Source organism: Bufo bufo, chromosome 2 (genome assembly GCF_905171765.1).
Source record: "Bufo bufo chromosome 2, aBufBuf1.1, whole genome shotgun sequence".
NCBI lineage: Eukaryota > Metazoa > Chordata > Amphibia > Anura > Bufonidae > Bufo > Bufo bufo.
In genome coordinates this window covers 61,178,619-61,200,909 of record NC_053390.1, presented here as the reverse complement: position 1 = coordinate 61,200,909, position 22,291 = coordinate 61,178,619, and positions in this window count along the sequence as shown.

The window sequence follows — 22,291 nt, the reverse complement described above, 5'->3', positions numbered from 1 at the left end:
TCAAGAACTGGTGTAAGAAGGAGGGGTTTGGGTTCCTGGAGAACTGGGCCGACTTCTCTATCGGCTACAGGCTCTATCGTAGGGACGGGCTGCACCTCAATGGGGAAGGGGCAGCTGTGCTGGGGAGAAAGATGGCTAGAAGGTTGGAGGAGTGTTTAAACTAGGGACTGGGGGGGAGGGGAATTACATTATAGTGCAGATAGAGACCGGGGGCAAGGTAATGGGACTGGGGGAGGAATGGAAGGAGGGACTAGAACAGTTCAGAAGGAAAGATGTAGGGTAAAAAAATATACATAAACCTCTCAAATGTATGTATACTAATGCCAGAAGCCTGACTAATAAAACTGGGGAGCTGGAATTAGTGATGTGTGAGGAGGACTATGACATAGTAGGAAAAACTGAGACATGGCTGGATGATAGCTATGACTGGGCAGTTAATGTACAAGGTTACAGTCTGTTTAGAAAGTATCGTCAAAACCAGAGAGGGGGAGGGGTTTGCCTTTATGTAAAGTCTTGTCTAAAGCCCACACTCCGTGAAGATATAAGTGAGGGACATGAACATGTGGAGTCCCTGTGGGTCGAGATACATGGAGCTAAAAACAATAATAAATTACTGAAAGGAGTTTACTATAAACCACCTAATATACCAGAGTCCACAGAAAATCTACTACTAAACGAGATAGACAAGGCGGCAAATCATAATGAGGTGGTTATTATGGGGGACTTCAACTACCCAGATATAGACTGGGAAACTGAAACTTGGATATCTCATAAAGGAAACAGGTTCTTGGCAATAACGAAAGACAATTACCTCTCCCAACTGGTTCAGGACCCGACTAGAGGGACGGCCATACTGGACTTAGTATTAACCAATACGCCCGACAGAACAACAGACTTGCAGGTTGGGGGACACCTGGGAAATAGTGACCATAAAGTAATAACCTTCCAATTATCATTCAAAAGAGTGTTTCTACAGGGAGGAACAAAAATACCAAACTTCAAAAAAGCTACATTTAGCCAACTAAGAGAGGCCATAGGCCTAACTAACTGGGACAAAGTCCTCGAAAATAAAAATACAGCCACAAAATGGGATATCTTTAAAAGCATCCTAAAATGTCATTGTGAGAGGTACATACCATATGGGAATAAAAGGTTAAGGAACAAAAAGAAACCAATATGGATAAATAGAACTGTAAAGAAAGCAATAAATGACAAAAAGAAAGCATATAAATCACTAAAACAGGAGGGTGGCACGGAAGCACTGAAAAACTATAAGAAAAAAAATAGAACATGTAAAAAACAAATAAAAGCGGCTAAACTAGAGAACGAGAGATTAATTGCCAAAGAGAGTAAAACTAACCCTAAAATGTTCTTCAATTATATAAATGTTAAAAAGTATAAATCTGAAGGTGTCGGCCCTTTAAAGAGTAATGAGGGGGGAGTCGCAGAGAGTGACGAGGAGAAAGCAAAGCTGTTAAATATTATTTTCTCCAATGTATTTAATAAGGAAAATAAACGGTCAGATGACATGCAGAATGTAAAAATAAATTCCCCATTAAAAGTGTCCTGACTGACCCAGGAAGAAGTATATCAGCGACTTAAAAAGATTAAAATAGACAAATCGCCAGGACCGGATGGCATACACCCCTGTATCCTAAGGGAATTAAGTAATGTCATAGCCAGACCCTTTTTTCTGATATTTGCGGACTCTATACTGACAGGGAATGTCCCACAGGATTGGCGCATGGCAAATGTGGTGCCAATATTCAAAAAGGGTCCAAAAACAGAGCCTGGAAACTATAGGCCGGTAAGTTTAACATCTGTTGTGGGTAAACTGTTTGAAGGTTTTCTGAGAGATGCTATCTTAGAGCATCTCAACGGAAATAAGCAAATAACGCCATATCAGCATGGCTTCATGAGGGATCGGTCATGCCAAACTAATTTAATCAGTTTCTATGAGGAGGTAAGTTCTAGACTTGACAGCGGCGAATCAATGGATGTCGTATATCTGCACTTCTCCAAAGCATTTGACACTGTACCACATAAAAGGTTAGTATATAAAATGAGAATGCTCGGACTGGGAGAAAATGTCTGTATGTGGGTAACTGGCTCAATGATAGAAAACAGAGGGTGGTTGCAGCGTACTCAAGTTGTGTGTAGTAGGTGTTTCTGGGTGATGTAGTGCAATATACACTAACCTGGTACAGCTGACTCTCTGCAAGGGCAGGTATAGGTAGGGAATAGTTCGTGACGCCAGTGCCAAGTAAACGGTGGCACGCCGTTTGCGGATGCAGGAATAAATTGAGGAAACGTAGTCTTAAACAGAACTTCAACTTTAGTAGTTTGCAGGCAGAGACAATATTGGAAACGCAGTTCCTCAGCATACAGTCGATTTTGCAATTCGGTCGATGCAGGCAATACAGTACAGCAGGGTTATTACAGAGTGTTGAACACAGGATTTGCAGCAAAGGAGCTTGCACTCTAACTCTGTCTGATCCTGGAATGTAGCAATTCTTCACCAAGGCCCATTAACCTAGTTCTGGCTTTATATCCTTGATTTGGGCTTAGATAAGTACCTCCTCTGTCTTTCTTAGTACCTCTGGCTCCTCTGATCTTTGCCTCAGTCTCTCCTAGCTTCTGAATGGTTCCTCAGGCCCTTAGGCTAAGATGTTCCTGCTTCTGCATATGGGTATTCAGGAGGGAATCTTCTCCTGAACAGCAGGCTTCAGGCCTGGACTTGTCTCAGACATAGTCTAATCTCCAACTGTAGCTTACTGAAACTAGACTCCGTCTTCCCTGCACTTCCTGGTCTGGCCTTATATAAACTAGGGCTCCCTAGCTCCCTCTATGGACTAGAAGTAGGAATGACACCCCTAGCAGGCCTGTAAGTGCAAGTTTCAGTGACAGGAAAATACATACATTACATTACATTTTATAAAACTGACATAAAGCAACTTCCCATAATTAGGAGGGACGACAGCACACCAAGTGACCTTTGGTAGTAACGGGTATTACAACTCCCGTATACTACATGGTTATTAACGGTACACACTCAGATTGGGTCACTGTCACTAGTGGGGTACCTCAGGGGTCAGTATTGGGCCCTATTCTCTTCAATATATTTATTAATGATCTTGTAGAAGGCTTGCATAGTAAAGTATAAATTTTTGCAGATGACACTAAACTGTGTAAAGTAATTAACACCGAAGAGGACAGTATACTACTACAGAGGGATCTGGATAGATTGGAGGCTTGGGCAGATAAGTGGCAGATGAGGTTTAACACTGACAAATGAAAAGTTATGCACATGGGAAGGAATAATGCAAGTCACCCGTACATACTAAATGGTAAAACACTCGGTAACACTGACATGGAAAAGAATCTAGGAATTTTAATAAACAGCAAACTAAGCTGCAAAAACCAGTGTCAGGCAGCTGCTGCCAAGGCCAATAAGATAATGGGTTGCATCAGAAGGGGCATAGATGCCCGTGATAAGAACATAGTCCTACCACTTTACAAATCGCTAGTCAGACCACACATGGAGTACTGTGTACAGTTCTGGGCTCCTGAAATCAAGGCAGACATAGCAGAGCTGGAGATGGTCCAGAGGAGGACAACTGAGGTAATAACTGGAATGGGGCAACTAGAGTACCCTGAAAGATTATCAAAATTAGGGTTATTCACTTTAGAAAAAAGACGACTGAGGGGAGATCTAATTAATATGTATAAATATATCAGGGGTCAGTACAGAGATCTTTCCCATCATCTATTTATCCCCAGGACTGTGACTGTGACGAGGGGACATCCTCTGCATCTGGAGGAAAGAAGGTTTGTACACAAACATAGAAGAGGATTCTTTACGGTAAGAGCAGTGAGACTATGGAACTCTCTGCCTGAGGAGGTGGTGATGGTGAGTACAATAAAGGAATTCAAGAGGGGCCTGGATGTATTTCTGGAGCGTAATAATATTACAGGCTATAGCTACTAGAGAGGGGTCGTTGAACCAGGGATTGCCTGATTGGAGTCGGGAAGGAATTTTTTATTTTCCTAAAGTGGGGAAAATTGGCTTCTACCTCACAGTTTTTTTTTTTTGCCTTCCTCTGGATCAACTTGTAGGATAACAGGCCGAACTGGATGGACAAATGTCTTTTTTCGGCCTTATGTACTATTCAGCCCAAAAAAAGTTTGAAAGTCTTTTCTACCAGTTTCCCTAGCACCTGTCACGTCTTTCCCTGCACTAAGTACACTGGAAAATGGCAGAATCCAAGATGGCTGAGGCTATTGATAGGGCTGTGACATCACAGGGGCTGGCTGGCTGCTGATTGGCTGCATGCATGGCATTGTAGGTGAATTCTTGTTCCCAGACTTCCTAGCTCTATGTCCTAACACATGCAGCAGCCATTTTAGGAAAAAAATGTATTTGATCAAGAAGCGCATGTTCTGTCCCCACATGAAGGCGAATGAAGGTGTAACTGATAATGGCTTTGTGACTGACCTACCGGACCGGCAGATGCTCAGGTTAGATGGATCCAGACGTAGACATGAGGATGCAATCAAACGTGGGTTTATTTGATCCAGAGCAGTGACATACAGTGATACAATACAGGAATGCAGTAGATGCTGTCATGTGGATGTCTTTTCTGAGGCTAACTGCTGAGGCTACTGCTGAGGCAATTGCTGGTCAAAAACTGATGCCTTCACAAGCCAAGGTGTGTGTCTCCAGTCACAAAGAATGCAGCACTAAAAAAGGCTACAGGAAGTGACCAGGCCCAAGGCTGCTAAAACCACGCCCAGAGATAAAACTTTATAGACAACGAACGAGGCATGCAGCATACAAATTCCGGCCAGCAGATGGCAGCAGAGAACAATAGACTTAAAAAACATAGGTAAAACAAGAAATAATACAGTGCAGAAATTCAATATGAAAGGAACAGCACACTCCCCGTCTGAAATTCACTTTGGGGATTTCACTATGACGAATGTCCATAAAATATAAACAACCTGTAAAAGAAAACATGTTAGAATGCAAACATAGATAGTCCTGTTTTCCAACTTGGAATGGAGAAGATCTGCGAAGCTAGATACAGTCCTGTTCACCCATCAGGGACGTTCTCGATGGGTCTCATCCAACTGGAGAAACGTTCAAAGCGCTGACAACCGAAGCTGGCGGTTTGCTTTGTCCCAGTGACTAATGCACTAACTTCAGCGCGGATTTCTGGATCATTATCCGGATCCTGGATGCTGAAAACTTCCTGTACACATTCGTCCGCCTCTCCAAGCAGAAACTCTGGACCAAAGACTATTCCAACGTGATTTTGGTTGTTGGGTTCTGTCACCTTCAGATAGGCAACCGCTGCGATGGCCTCCGTGGAGGCGTCCGAGAACACGTGGAGTTCTTTCTTTATGCTAGAGGAAAGTGAAGTTTTAATATAGCATCTCGGGATGTGGATCTCATCCAAGGCACACAAAGATCGCTTCCAGGCTTCCCATTTTTGCTCTTTCTCGGAGGGAAGTGGGGTATCCTCCCAATCCTTGACTGTTTCAGAAAACTGTCTCAGTAGAGATTTACCTTGTATGGTGATGGGCGCTACAAATCCCAGCGGATCAAATAGGCTGTTTACCACTGATAGGACGCCTCGTTTTGTGAATGGCTTGTCTGCACAACTTATCTGAAAACTGAAGGAGTCAGCCGAGAGATCCCATCTGAGGCCCAAGCTCCTCTGCACAGGTGGACTGTCCAGTCCCAAGTTAATGTCCTTGAAACCTGGTGCATGATCGCCTGATTCGAAGGCCTTCATAACGGCCAGGCTATTTGAAGCAATTTTGTGTAGTCTAAGTTTAGCTTGGTACAACATACTTTGAGTCCTTTTGAGCAGATCGATAGCCGCTTCTTCAGTAGGTAGTGATTTGAGTCCATCGTCTACGTAGAAGTCCTTTTCTACAAAGTCTCTGGCGTCTTTACCGTACTCGGATTCTCCCTCTAATGCAGTTCGCCGAAGGCCGTAAGTTGCGACGGCAGGTGAAGGGCTGTTTCCAAATACGTGTACCCTCATTCGATATTCTGCCATCTCTGCGTTGGTGTCGTTATTCTTGTACCACAGAAACCTGAGGAAATTCCGGTGGTCCTCTCTGACTACGAAACAGTGGAACATCTGTTCAATGTCGGCGGTGATGGCAACGAGCTCTTTTCTGAACCTCATCAGCACTCCAACTAGGTTATTCGTCAGATTAGGACCTGTGAGGAGGACATCATTAAGAGATACACCTTGATGTTTGGCACTTGAGTCGAAAACAACCCTAATTTGATTAGGTTTCCGTGGGTGATACACTCCAAATGAAGGCAAGTACCAGCACTCGTCGTTCTTCCCTAAGGATGGAGCTGGTTCTGCATGGTTGTTGCGGAATATTTTGTCGATAAAGGCAACGATGTGTTCTCTCATCTCAGGCTTACTGTTCATGGTACGCTGAAGAGAGTTAAATCTAGACAGAGCTTGTTCCCTATTGTTTGGGAGTCTCACTCTGGCAGCTCGGAAGGGTAATGGGGAAACCCAGTGATTGGTTTCGTCTTTAAGGAACTCATTGTCCATTATCTTGATAAATTCTCTGTCCTCTACTGACAAAGCTACCTTATCATCGTCCTTGCTTGTGTGAAAGACCAATCTTCCCAAGTTGTCAGCAAAGGGAGGAATGTCGTCAGGTGGTTGTATGAGGTCTGGAGGCTTCTCTTTCACCTCATAGTGATGAGGGCAAGGCTTAATGCAAGTTGTGCGTCCATCTCCACGCACGTATGTTTTGAAAGAGCGGATTCTAGGTTGATCCAAGCATACATTTCCTATGACCACCCATCCCAAGTCCAGTCTCTGGGCGTATGGTGCATAGTCGGGACCGTTACACTGTTGACGCACCTTGTGTACCCTTAGATTGTCTCTGCCAAGCAGGAGTAGAATCTCTGCGTTGTTGTCCATAGGTGGGATAACATTGGCTAGGTGCCTTAGGTGTGGATGGTGAAATGCAGCTTCCGGGGTAGGAATTTCATCCCTATGGTTGGGTATTTGATCGCATTCGATCAGCGTCGGTAGAGGTATTTCCGTATTTCCACTGACTGAACAAGCGATGAATCCTTGTGCCCTCCTGCCGCTAGTCTCTATGCGACCCGAGCAGGTGTTTAAGATGTAGGGTTCTGACGGTCCCTTTATTCCAAAGGCTTCAAAGAATTTAGGTCCTGCTAGGGAGCGGTTGCTTTGGTCGTCGATGATGGCATACATTTTTACTGCCTTTTCTGGTAGCCCCTCCGGGTAGACCTTGATTAGGCATATGCGGGCACAACATTTCTCACTCTGGCCCTCCCCACATACGTCCGAGCATGAGCAGGAAACAGCAGTGGCTGTGTTAGCGTGGTTCTGGGGCTCCCCGCTATGACTTTGAGCAGGACTGGTGGTGACAGCAGCAGGTGAATCCCTTGTGAGTGGAGTTGGGTGCATAGCTGAGGCATGTCTTTCACTATGACACTCCTCACACTTGATAATGGATTTACAGTCCTTAGCCATGTGCTCCAATGAAGCGCAGCACCTGAAGCATACCCCAAGCTCGGTGAGGACTTTCTTGCGCTCCTGTATGGTTTTGGATCTAAATCCTCTGCATTTGTTCAGCGAGTGTGGTTTTTTATGAATGGGACATTCACGATTGAAGGCCTTGTCTCCTGATGAGGTAGTGTACTGTCTACCAGTGGGTACTGCAGATGATGGTAGGTTAGTCTTTCTAACATTCACGCTGCTCTTAAAGTCTCTGTGTTTATGTACAATACTTTCATACCTTGATGATTGTGTCACTGAGGCTGTAGTATTGAACTCCAGGAAGTCGAGGCTGGGGTCATTCCTCATCTGGGACTGTTCATCGATGAATCTGCAGAAATGAATAAATGGGGGAAAAGTGACGTCATGCACTCTTTTGTACCTTGAGACTGATGCCGCCCACTTCTCTTGCAGGCTGTATGGTAGCTTCACGACAATTGGGTTCACCCCATGGGCTGTATCCAGGTAGCACAGCCCGGACAGACGAGGGTCTCTTTTGGCAAGCTCCAGTTCCATGAGCAAATCACTTAAATCCTGAAGCTTATGGACATCCTTGAGACTGATCTTGGGGACGTTCTGCAGTCTCCTGAATAGTGCCCTCTCTATTGCTTCTGCGCTGCCAAAGGTGCGTTCGAGTCTCTGCCAGGCTGCAGCAAGACCTGCTTCTGCTTGTCCCACATAGACAGTTCTAAGGCTCTTGATGCGATTTGTGGAGCCTGGGCCCAGCCATTTGATCAAGAGGTCGAGCTCCTGCTCTGCGGTTAGGTTGAGGTTGGCGATGGCAGCTTTGAAGGTTGCCTTCCAGGCTCTGTAGCTCTCCGCACGGTCATCAAATTTTGAGAGACTGGTGTTAATTAGCTCTCTGCTCACCATAAACCTGGCAAACTCGGACATATCTGATTTCTCACTGCTTGTTGCCATGACAACTTGTGATGCCCCTGGGGCGTATAGGCTACATGGCGTGAAAGGGTGAGATGCTTCCGGGTAGAATGATGTTGCTGCAGGGTTGAGCTGTGGTCTAGCCTCTGTAGATTCTGATGACTGTTGCTTGAGCTGTGGAGGTAGGCCAGGAAACACCTGGTAGCCATCTTGCTGTAATAACTGCCCTTGAGAGAGCACGTCTGGGCGACTGTTATTGGATTGCTCGGGTGCTGTGGGTGTCACTGGCACTGCAGGTAGAGCTGACTTGGAGGTTTCAGTGTTGTTGGCTTGGACAGTACTGCACACTGGGGGTGGTGCAGATAACTGTTTCAGTATGTAGTCGCTGGTGCGATCAACTGGATCGTCTATCTCCTCTGGCGGTAAGCAGACTGAATCAAGGCCTTGGCTCAATGCTTGCTCAAGTAGTCTTACTCTTGCTAATGCGATTTCCTCTTCCCTCTCTGATTCGAGGATCTTTATTCGAGCCTCTGCTTCTGCTTCTGCCCTCTTGGCTTCTGCCTCCGCTTCTGCCCTCTTGGCTTCTACCTCCGCTTCTGCCCTCTTGGCTTCTGCCTCCGCTTCTGCCCACTTGGCTTCTGCCTCCGCTTCTGCCCTCTTGGCTTCTGCCTCCGCTTCTGCCCTCTTGGCTTCTGCCTCCGCTTCTGCCCTCTTGGCTTCTGCCTCCGCTTCTGCCCTCTTGGCTTCTGCCTCCGCTTCTGCCCTCTTGGCTTCTGCCTCCGCTTCTGCCCTCTTGGCTTCTGCCTCCGCTTCTGCCCTCTTGGCCGCCACCGTCTGTGCTTCTGTTCTTGCAAGGACTTCTTTTTCGGTGAAGGAACGCCTCACTTTGGATAGCTCTGCATTTATGCGGGCCTCTAGTAATCTGTCGCTCAGGTTGGAGCTTCTAGAGCATGATGATCTGTAGGACCGTGAGGAATGTTTGGACGAATGTCATCTGTGTGATCTGGTTTCTTGTAAATGAGAGATGCGGAGTTCCACTTTATCTTTAGCGTCCAGCACCATGGCGTCTTTGTCTGTCTATTGATTCTGCCTTGCACAATTCTGACGGGGCTTCTTCAATATTAGAGTCTTTTAGAAAGGTTATATACCTTGTGGACAGTCTCTTGTATCTTTCATGGGCTGCGTTCAGCCGCCCGATGGCAACTTGTAAACTGGTGGCATCGCCTGAGGAGGACTTAAGTCCTGATATGAGGGAGGAAACTCGTTCCCATAGCTCTTCCAGGTTGTCACATAGCTCATCTTTCCTGGTGTGATAATTTTCCGTGATCTTTATAGTTGGTTTGAGAGAGCGCCTTAGTCGCGTGATTTGGTCTGCTGGAAGTGTGGGTTCTACCTCCAGCTCTTCATAATGATCAGTATCAGGTTGCATTTGCTTTGTTACATCACTGGGGAACTGTACAAGGTCCTTTTCAGACATTTTGATTTAAGGTGCGCTGTCTCTTTAAGAAATCAAACTTTTGAATTGGGGGCTGAAAATTGCAGTGCGGCTCAGATGAGGCACCCCGATGAGTTTCCCAAAGTGTTTTGAGTGAATTGCGGGGTTTTGGTTTGAGGGAGGCCCCGCGTGCGTGAACAGTTCTTATATCATGCGAGCAAGGGTTAATATAGGATGTAGAAAGTGGCTTGGCGAGTAGTGGAGGACTTCCAGGCGAGAGTATATCTACTGCGGACACGCCGTGCTTCCCCTTAGGCTTATGGGACGTGCACTGTTGCCGGGCAGATTTGCTGCGAGTGGGCCTGTTGCAGGGGAGGTTCCTGAGTGTGGCACTGGGCTCTGAGGGAACCTGTAGCCGGGCATTGGACATTCAGACGGATATTGACTGGGGTACAAGGCTTTAAGGCAGTTTTTGACTGTTCTGTCCCCACATGAAGGCGAGTGAAGGTGTAACTGATAATGACTTTGTGACTGTCCTACCTTCGTATCCAAGCAGTGGAGCAGACCGGACCGGCAGATGCTCAGGTTAGATTGATCCAGACGTGGACATGAGGATGCAATCAAACGTGGGTTTATTTGATCCAGAGCAGTGACATACAGTGATGCAATACAGGAATGCAGTAGATGCTGTCATGTGGATGTCTTTTCTGAGGCTAACTGCTGAGGCAACTGCTGAGGCTACTGCTGGTCAAAAACTGATGCCTTCACAAGCCAAGGTGTGTGTCTCTAGTCACAAAGGATGCAGCACTGAAAAAAGGCTACAGGAAGTGACCAGGCCCAAGGCTGCTAAAACCACGCCCAAAGATAAAACTTTATAGACAACGAACGAGGCGTGCAGCATACAAATTCCGGCCAGCAGATGGCAGCAGAGAACAATAGACTTAAACAACATAGGTAAAACAAGAAATAATACAGTGCAGAAATTCAATATGAAAGGAACAGCACAGCGCAAGGAAATTCAGATTCGATGCGAATCAAATTTTTCTGAAATTCAGTTCAAATTCCACTTCGTCAACTGATTGAAATAACTGAAGTGTGAACTCATCCTTACATAGTCCTCTTGCTTTTAATTAGGACAAAGCTGTCTTAAGCCTTATTCACATGTCAGTGTTTCACGGATGTGTGCTGTACGTGTTCTCCACGGACAGCACACGTCCCCATTCATTTTAATGTGTGTATTCATATATCAGTATTTTAGCACGGTCCGTGGGTCAGTGTTTTAAGCATGAATGCATGCTCTATTTTGTCCATCCATCACCTCCTTTATAGTCCGTGTTGCATCTGTGTTTCACGGATCATTAAGAAGAGATGCTTTGAAAATAATTTTTCAGCTGTTCAGTGTCAGTGAAGCACAGATGCAACACGGACAGCAAAAATCGCACACACGGACCCAACACGGATCCTTCACTGACAGCTTCACAGATGCATCAATGACCACCTGCTCACGGATTTGAGACACGGACGTGTGTATGGGGCTTTACACTTTAATTTTGGCTTCTGCCGTACTGTACATTTTTCATATAGTTCAACCACCACAGGGCTCATGTGGCCATGAGATGTAGTCGCCACGTCACCTGTCCCCTGGCCAGCCAGATTTAGCAGCATTTGTTCCAGGACATGAATCAGTGTAAAGACGTTGTTCATCCCGTAGTCCTGGCGATTGACAAATAAAGTGGCCTCCTCAAAGGGCCCGAGCAAATGGCAGGTGTCACGCATGAGCTGCCACTGGCTAACATCGAAGTTACACAAGGGAGTACCTCTGTCCGCTTCTATCATCAAGAAATCTTTATGGCCTTTCTCTGTTCATATAATCAGTCCAACATATGGAGGGTGGAATTCCAACGGGTGGAAACGTTGCATATCAGCCTATGTTGGGGGACGCCATTCTGCCGCTGCAGCTCAAGGAGAGTATGCTTTGCGGTGTACGAGGGGCTGAAGTGCATGCAAAGTTTCCTTGCCATTTTTAGGATGTCTTGGAGATGGAAGACTTCAGGAATGGCTTTACAACCAGATTGAACACATGCGCCATGCTGGCTCAGCCCTCCTTGACGCAGCGCCGACACCATGTTCTTCCCGTTATCGGTCACCATGGTTCTTATTTTGAGTTGTCAAGGAGAAAGCCAGGATTTTATTTCTTGATGAGGACGCGGAACAGTTCCTCCCCTGTGTGACTCTGCTTGCCCAGTCAAACTAGGTGGAGAACAGCATGACACCTCCGTGCCCTGCACATGTGGTGTGCTGGAGGAGCACTGTGAATTGTCCCTGAACTGGAGGCTGAGGACACAGTGGAGGATAAGGAGACAGAGGTGGACATTGTCGCAGGACCAATGGTGTGAGAACGTGGAGGCAGAAGTGGCATCATTCGCCAAGTTGCTGGTGTGGCTGAGCAGGAACCGCATTTTCCCAGTGGGCCGTAAAGGACATAAATTGTCCTTGACCGTAGTTACAGCTCAACACGTCGGCGCTGCTGTGCACATTGGCAGACACCCTCAGGCTCAAGGACTGGCCCACCTTCTGTTCTACATATGTGTTCAGGGCTGGTACTGCCTTTTTTGCAAACAAATTATGGCTTGGGACTCTCCACCTCGGCTAGGCACAAGCCATCAGTTCTCTGAAAGGTGCAGAGTCCACTATTTGGCCAGGAGCACGTTCAGCTTCTGCGCCGTTGGATAAGTGCATGCATACGTCTCTTGGAAATCGCTTTGGTGATTGATTGGTGACAGAATGACTGATGATGAGTAGAAGGAGGAGAAGCAGGAGCATCAGGACCAGTAGCTGATGGGAAGGACAGACAGCTTCCTTCAGCTGAGGTGGTGGAGCCTTGACTGCATGAAATTGGGTGCGTGCCACTGGGTGATGCAGCGGTTGCTGCAGCAGGCCGGACCACCACATCGGAGCCACGGTTCTCCCAGGCCACTTCATGGTGACGCTGCATGTGTTGGCACCCTGGCTACGCTTCACCTTCTGCCCACAAATTCTGCAAATGGCCTTCTGCCCACAAATTCTGCAGCCTAACAAAAAATTGACACACCGCCAAGTATGCCATTCCCCCCCCCCCCCCCCCCAACACTCCACGCTGACTGCCTGCTACTGCTGCCTCTGTGAACCTGCTACTTTCCAGGCTGGTAGGCTCCTGCAAAGCGGGTGTTCTACTCCGGACACGTTTGTCTCCCGACCTCCAACTGCTGCCACCCTGCTGACTCACAGCCATGCTACCACTCTGCTGGCTCAGCCACTGCCTCACTTGCAAGCTGCCACCCTCTACTTCTTCTGATAATGATGATGATGATGATGATGATGAAGCCCCTTCTTCACCTGGCTCCCAAGTGCGACTACTGTCTGCACATCACTGATGTCCCCCTCAGTGGTCTCAGGGCCAGGAGCCTGACCGCTCACAACACCTTCTCCCACGCGACTCTCATCATCACTACTTGCCCGCCTACCGGAGGAAGCGGCGGATGTCTCCAGATCTTGGCTGGGCAGTAGCTGCTGACTGTCCTCTAGTAGCTTGTCCTTGCTGAAAAGTGAATCCGAGCCTACAGCATATAATACTTCTCGCGCTGAGGGAACTGAAAATGACAGATGAAGGTTCAAGACAGGTGGGGGCACAAGAGATGCTCCCGGGCCGGGCCATGCCAACTAAGCGTTGTGTCAGAGGAACCCACCGACTCTTGGTCAAGCGCTGGGAGCTCAGGCCTCTTGCTGCGATTCCTGCTGCCACCCACCCCACTTCTTCTGCTGCCTGCGACAAACATTTTGGCCACTGCCTGTTCCCTTTGAAGGGCCTGTCACCATACATGTCTGACATACTGTATAATAAAAGAATTATATTAAAATTAAAATAATACCCCCACAAAAAAGGCTGTAGTACAATGTTACTTTAGCGCTAAACGGCAATTAAGACATATAGTTTTTTTTTTCTGATTAATGAACTCCCCCCCCCAAAAAAAAATTATAAATAAATAACAATCACGATTCCTCGCAGAAGGTCAATTAAGACGTATTCTTTTTACTAACAATCACAATTCACCGCAGAACAGCTAATGGGATACACCACCTAAATGGCTGTAGTACAATGTTACTTTACCTCTGATTGCAATTAAGACATATATTTTTAATTTTCGGATTAATAAACCCCCCCCCTGGCAAAAAAAAAAAACACAATTCACCGCAGAACAGTAATTAAGACATATTATTTTTCCTATTGCTACACCCAAAACAAAGAAATATAGCAATCACAATTCACCACAAAACAGCTAATGGGACGTACAAATATTTCCTTTTAATACACAATAAAAATCACTGTAGTACCAACTTCACCGTCGAACGGCACTTATGACATATATTTTTCATTTTTTTCTTTCTATTAATACACCCCCCCCCCCCAAAAAAAGTAAAACAATGTAAAATCAACGCAGGACGGCTAATAGGACGTACGTATCAATTCTATTAATACACCCCGTAAATGGCTGTAGTACAATGTAACTTCCCCTCTGAATGGCAATTATGACATATATTTTTGCCTTTTTTTTTCCAATTAATACACCCCCCCCCCCCCCCCTAAAAAAGTAAAACAATGTAAAATCAACGCCGAACGGATAATGGGACATACATATCTTTCCTATTAATACACCCCGTTAATGACTGTAGTACAATGTAACTTTACCGCTGAACAGCAACTATGACATATACAGTATTTTTTCCTTTTTTTTTTCTATTAATACACCCACCAAAAAAAGTTAAACAATGTAAAAATCCATGCAGAATGGCTAATTGGACGTACGTATGTTTCTTATTAATAAACCCCATACAGTGGCGTACCGCCAATATAGGCAGACCACGTCGTTGCTATGGGGCCCACAGCACAGGGGGGCCCGGAGCGCATGGAAGGCCCCGCCCCCTATGTCTACTCTGCTGCACAGACAGTTCTCCCTCCTAATCCCCCCCTTCCCCCCTGTGCCAGGACTCAGCACAATAGCTCTTCCTACTTCCAGTCAACAGCATCGGTAACTGAGGCAATGACGGGACCCCGGCTATGGAGACTTATGAAGCTACGGGATAATGCTCCTGGGGAGGGTAAGTGCGCCAGGTTTGTGGACGGGAGCAGACGGTGTATGGAGCCATCTCCCGCCCCTCTGCTGCAGAATCTGCTCTCCGCTGCTCCCGCTGTGGAACTTTTCTGTGTGCGGCCACGCTGACTTCAGCCGGGATGGCTACCTGCACTTCCTTACTTGTCCCTTCTTCAGTGCGGGTTCCTTCAGGATATGTCTCCTCCTCCCAGAAGGGCTGGTCTCCTGCTCAAGTGCTCGTGCAGCTCCCTGGACACATCGGGCTGGGGCCCATCACTGGCACAAGGACTCTGTGGGGGCAGGTGCCCACTGCAAGGGAAAGGATTAATATGGCAAGGGCCCACAGCAAGGGAAAGGATGGGGCAGGTGCCCACAGCAAGGGAAAGGATGGGACAGGTGCACACAGCAAGGGCAAGGATGAGGCAGATGCCCACAGCAAGAGCAAGGATGGGTCAGGTGCCCACTGCAAGGGCAAGGACTAATATGGCAGGTGCCTACTACTAGGTCAAAGAATGGGCAGGTGCTAATCGCTAGGGCAAGGAGCTACAATTGCTATGTGGGGGCAAATTACTATATGGCGGAAGTGTGGTGGAAATTACTATTTGGGGGAAAAAAAACAAATGCCCCCCTCCCCCCCCCATTGCTGGATACGCATGACAGGGGGATTCAACAGCAGCCATGGGGGCATCAGGAGCGACACGGGTGTCGGGGAGCGGAGTAAGTATTACCTGTATCCGGTGCCTGGGCATTTTGGGGGGCATAATAGGGAGGGGGCAGGGGAGGAGCCAGGGCAGGCAGTGGGATGGGCCAGGGGTGGGTAGTGGGCAGAGTTAGGGGGGCCCAATTCAGATTCTTGCTATGGGGCCCAATGACTTCTATGTACGCCCCTGACCCCATATATGGCTGTATCACACAGAACTTGCACCCCAATCACAAGCAAGATTTGCTGGAAACAACCTAAAAGTAGCAGTATAACATCAATTTGGATCCCCAATTAGTGCATCAAGGTGTAATAGAATCTCTCCTATTACCCAGGCTGTACACTCTCTTATTGCACCCTGTTCTTCTTTTATAGTGTAGATGATGCCTCCCTATCCTTTACCTACACCTTTACTAATCTTTCCCTGAATGTGTAAATAATTTTTTCAACACAATGAAGTCTTTCCTAGCACTGTCCCTAGCGCCTTCAGACATCTCTCCCTGCACTAAGCATACTGGAAAATGGCAGAGTCCAAGAGGCTGTTTATAGGGCTGTGACATCACAGGGACTGTCTGGCAGCCGATTGGCTGCATGCATGGCATTGTGGGTGATCCCTCATTCCCAGAGTTCTTTGCTCCAGGTCCTAACACGTGCAGCAGACATTGTAAGAAAGAATGCAATTCGTTACCATGAAGCGTGAGGAAATTCGGATTCGGTGCGAATTGAATTTTTCCTGAAATATTTCCCGAATTCTAGTTCGTCAACTTCGATTTGCTCATCTCTAATGGTAAAGAAAGATTTCACTATACCTATACCAGGAGGTGGTGGTGAAGGGGGAGAGTGCGGAGTGCCCTTTACAGATAACACAGAAAATCTGTGAATGAACGTGTCCAAAACTCACTAAAAAATATGCCTACTGTAGCCACCTATACAAAGATAGCATAGGGAAAAACATATATGAACATAAACAAAGCAAAGTATCTTAAGTAATCGAAGAAGAAGTTAGGTAGAAATCAACTATCAACTATCACTAAGCTATAACCGAAGAAGTTAGGTAGACATCAATTTTCAACTATCACTAAGATAAAGTGTTTTCATGTATTGCAACCAAGGGTCCCAAACTCGTAGAAATAGGTCATGCTTATGGGTCTGCCAGCTAGTCAGCTCCTCCATTCGACATCATCGATTCACTTTTTCCAGCTCCCTACGGGGGTTAGATTGCAGTCAGAGGAGGGATATCAAATGTTTGGCTGCCGCTAAGAGATGCGTGAGCAGAGAGTTTAGAAGGTCTCAAATGCGGGCTAGCAAAACCAGACCAGCATTGAAGAGTAAATCAGGTGTGCCCACTGCTCGCATATGCGTCTGAACAGATGTCCAGAAGGAGCCGACCACCGGGCAGTACCACCATATGTTACTCAGGGTGCCCACAAGAGATTGACATTTCCAGCAGAGTATGGCTGTGATAGCATAAGCTGGGAGTATATAGATGAAAGTCTCTGTCTAGTGTTTCTATGAGTAAGCATCAACCATTCATACCAAGTTAACTCTCTGCAGGCCAAGGAAGAAGCCAAAAAAAACAGAGCATGTAGCTTGAAAATGTTCCTACTGCAAAAAGTTAATATTGATAGATGGGGGCCGAGTTTGCGATGTATTATGGTTAGGGATACTATTTGAGGGCAGGTAGGAAGCGATAGTGAAATCACAGACTATTACCCATAGAGAATGGTTAGGGGTGCTGTCCAACCGGGCCATTCTAGGTAATAAGCAAGAGAGAAACCCTGTAATAGGGTGTTAGGATGCCAAACTAATAAAGTGCCTAGTACCAGTGTTTCAGAAAGTGCCCGCAGATTTGCACTTGTTGGCAGCCATAGTATTTCTACATGACCAGGTACTAGAATGAGAAGGTCTAGCTCGTGGAGAAAATCTGAAACTTTAGAGGTGGAGAGGTCCAGCCATCTTTGTAGATGAATGGCAGTGTAATACTGATGCACATCTGGAAATCCAAGACCCCCTCTACATTTTTTCCTCAATAGCAATTTGTAGGATATTTGAGGCTTGCATCCTTTCCATAAGGCCTCATGCACACGACCGTTGTGTGCACCCGTGGCCGTTGTTCCGTTTTCCGTGACTTTCAATGGGTCCGTTGAAAACTCAGAAAATGCACCGTTTGTCATCCGCCTCCGTGATCCGTGTATCCTGTCAGTCAAAAAAATAAGACCTGTCCTATTTTTTTGACGGACAACGGTTCACAGACCCATTCAAGTCAATGGGTCCGTGAAAAAACACGGATGCACACAAGATTGGCATCCATGTCCGTGATCCGTGTCCATAGGCTACTTTCATACAGACGGATCCGAAGATCCATCTGCTTAAAAGCTTTTTCAGAGCTGAGTTTTCTCTTCGTGAAAACTCAAATCCGACAGTATATTCTAACACAGAGGCGTTCCCATAGTGATGGGGACGCTTCTAGTTAGAATATACTACGAACTGTGTACATGACTGCCCCTTGCTGCCTGGCAGCACTCGATCTCTTACAGGGGGCTGTGATCTGCACAATTAACCCCTCAGGTGCCGCACCTGAAGGGGTTATTTGTGCGTATCATAGGCCCCTGTAAGAGATCAGGGGCTGCCAGGCAGCAGGGGGCAGACCCCCCTCCCTCCCCAGTTTTAATTTCATTGGTGGCCAGTGCGCCCCCCCCCGGCCCCCCCTCCCTCCCTCTATTGTATTATCATTGGTGGCCAGTGTGCGGCCCCCCCCGGCCCCCCTCCCTCTATTGTATTATCATTGGTGGCCACTGTGCGCCCCGGCCCCCCCCTCTATTGTATTAATATCATTGGTGGCCAGTGTGCGGCCTCCCCTCTCCCCCCCCCTGATCATTGGTGGCAGCGGAGAGTTCCGATCGGAGTCCCAGCTAAGTAACCATGGCCACCAGGACTGCAGCAGCGTCCTGGTTGCCATGGTTACCGATTGGAGCCCCAGCGAGTAAACTGGGACTCCGATCGGAACTTTTCGCTGCCACCAATGATTGGGGGAGGGAGAGGGGAGGCCGCACACTGGCCACCAATGATATTAATACAATAGAGGGGGGGCCGGGGGGGGCGCACACTGGCCACCAATGATAATACAATAGAGGGGGGGCCGGGGCGGGCCGCACACTGGCCACCAATGATAATACAATAGAGGGAGGGAGGGGGGGCCGGGGGGGGCGCACACTGGCCACCAATGATATTCAAACGAGGGAGGGGGGTCTGCCCCCTGCTGCCTGGCAGCCCCTGATCTCTTACAGGGGGCTATAATGCGCACAATTAGCCCCTTCAGGTGCGGCACCTGAGGGGTTAATTGTGCTGATCACAGCCCCCTGTAAAAGATCGGGTGCTGCCAGGCAGCAGGGGGCAGTCATGTACACAGTTCGTAGTATATTCTAACTTGAAGCGTCCCCATCACTACGGGAACGCCTCTGTGTTAGAATATACTGTTGGATATGAGTTTTCACGATGTAACTCAAATCCGATGGTATATTCTAACATAGAGGCGTTCCCATGGTGATGGGGACGCTTCAAGTTAAAATATACCATCGGATTGGAGAAAATTCAGATCCGATGGTATATTAACTCCTGACTTTACATTGAAAGTCAATGGGGGACGGATCCGTTTGCAATTGCACCATATTGTGTCAACGTCAAACGGATCCGTCCACATTGACTTGCATTGTAAGTCAGGACGGATCCGTTTGGCTCCGCACGGCCAGGCGGACACCAAAACGACTTTTTTTTTCATGTCCGTGGATCCTCCAAAAATTAAGGAAGACCCACGGACGAAAAAACGGTCACGGATCACGGACCAACGGAACCCCGTTTTGCGGACCGTGAAAAAATACTGTCGTGTGCATGAGGCATAAGTAAAAAGAAAATAACCTAAGAATGGTAAAGAACAAGTTTGATAGATGCGTTAGTTCTTTATTTCCTAAAGATGTTACCAACAGGAGGATAGAAGTATGCAACAAATTCTTGCGGCCCCTCCACGACAAGTAAGGGATATTATAGTCTTTTAAAAGGCAGGAAGTTTAACCCCTTAAGGACCGGGCTCATTTTCACCTTAAGGACCAGGCCATTTTTTGCAAATCTGACCAGTGTCACTTTATGTGTGAATAACTAAAACGCTTTTACTTATCCAGGCCATTCTGAGAATGTTTTTTCGTCACATATTGTACTTCATGACACTAGTAAAATGGAATAAAAAAAGTCATTTTTATTTATTAAAAAATACCAAATTTACCAAAAATGTAGAAAAATTTGCAAATTTCCATGTTTCAATTTCTCTACTTCTATAATACATAGTAATACCTACAAAAATAGTTATTAATTTACATTCCCCAAATGTCTACTTCATGTTTGGATCATTTTGGGAATGCCATTTTATTTTTTGGGGATGTTACAAGGCTTAGAAGTTTAGAAGCAAATCTTGAAAAATATTTCAGAAATTTTCCAAAACCCACTTTTTAAGGACCAGTTCAGGTCTGAAGTCACTTTGTGAGGCATACATAATAGAAACCACCCCAAAATGACCCCATTTTAAAAACTACACCCCTCAAGGTATTCAAAACTGATTTTTACAAACTTTGTTAACCCTTTAGGTGTTCCATAAGAGTTATTGGCACATGGAGATGAAATTTCAGAATTTCTATTTTTTGGCAAATTTTCCATTTTAATAAATTTTTTCCAGTAACAAAGCAAGGGTTAGAAGCCAAACAAACTCAATATTTATTGCCCTGATTCTGTAGTTCATAGAAACACCCCATATGTGGTCGTAAACTACTGTACGGGCGTAGAAGGAAAGGAATGCCATATGGTTTTTGGAAGGCAGATTTTGCTGGACTGGTGTCCCATTTGAAGCACCCCTAGAGTAGAAACACCCATAAAGTGACCCCATTTTGGAAACTACGGGATAAGGTGGCAGTTTTGTTGGGACTATTTTTAGAGTACATATGATTTTTGGTTGCTCTATACTACATTTTTGTGAAGCAAGGTTACAAAAAATAGAAATTCTGAAATTTCATCTCCATTTGCCATAAACTCTTGAGGAACACCTAAAGGGTTAACGACGTTTGTAAAATCAGTTTGGAATACCTTGAGGGGTGTAGTTTCTTAGATGGGGTCACTTTTATTGAGTTTCTACTCTAGGGGTGCATCAGGGGTTCTTCGAATGGGACATGGTGTCCAAAAAAAAGGCCATCAAAATCTGCCTTTCAAAAACCCTTTGACGTTCCTTTCCTTCTGTGCCCTGTCGTTTGGTCATACAGCAGTGTACGACCACATATGGGGTGTTTCTATAAACTACAGAATCAGGGCAATAACTATTTAGTTTTGTTTGGCTGTTAACCCTTGCTTTGCTACTGGGAAAAAAAGGATTAAAATTGAAAATTTGCCAAAAATAGCTGTTTTGGCACTGTTTTTTTTTTTTTTTTTTGACTGTGTTCATTTGAGGGGTTAGGTCATGGGGTATTTTTTATAGAGCCGGTTCTTATGGATGCGGCAATACCTAATATGTCTACTTTTTTAAATTTATTTAGGTTTTACACTATAATATCCTTTTTTTAAAAAAAAAAAACATTTTAGTATCTCCATAGTCTGGGAGTCAGTTTTAAAAAAAAGTTTTTTAGCCGATTGTCTTAGGTAGGGGCTCATATTTTGCGGGATGACAGGACGGTTTTATTGGCACTATATTGGGGGGCATATGACTTTTTGATCGCTTGCTATTACACTTTATGTGATGTAAGGTGACAAAATTGCTCTTTTTACACCGTTTTTATTTTTTTGACTGTGTTCATCTGAGGGGTTAGGTCATGGGGTATTTTTATAGAGCAGATTCTTACGGATGTGGCGATACCTAATATGTATCCTATTTATTGTAGTTTTACAAAATAATATTTTTGAAAAAAACAAACATTTGTTTTAGTATCTCAAGTATGAGAACCATATATATATATATTTTTTTCTGGGCGATTGTCAGTGGGGAAGGGGATTATAAATTTAGTACTCCATGGAAGTGTGGTACTCCCTGAAGCAACCGCCAATGCAGAGGCCCGGATAATCGGGGAACGTGTCACACTGAGTGGTGGTGTCCTTCCGAATCCCCCTCCTGTGACACACTCTACACTTTTTTTGGGTCCGTCCCTTCAGGGACAATCCGGTTGCCTCCAGTTCCTGAGGTACTCCGGCCTGCTCTTTCCCGGTCAGAAAAGATCAGGGCCTTGAGTACTGCCTTATAGAACTGGAGGAATTTCCCTGTGTTGCCAGCACTCTGGGACAGCACAAAAGAGATGTACAAGGCAACCTCTACCATGTACAAGGCAACCTCATAAAGAGAGAAGCATTATGGATCATTAAGACAGAAGTGATGGGACCATCAGGTTTTAATGATAGGAATGATTTATTTGTTTTTGTTTGACACACTGTGATTTTTTGGTGTAATAGAGTATTGAATGAGTTAACACTGTGTTCCTCTATGTGATGCGGTGGGGGGAGTGGCCTGACCTGACCTTTATAGGTCGGTCACTCACCTCCACAGCATGAAAGG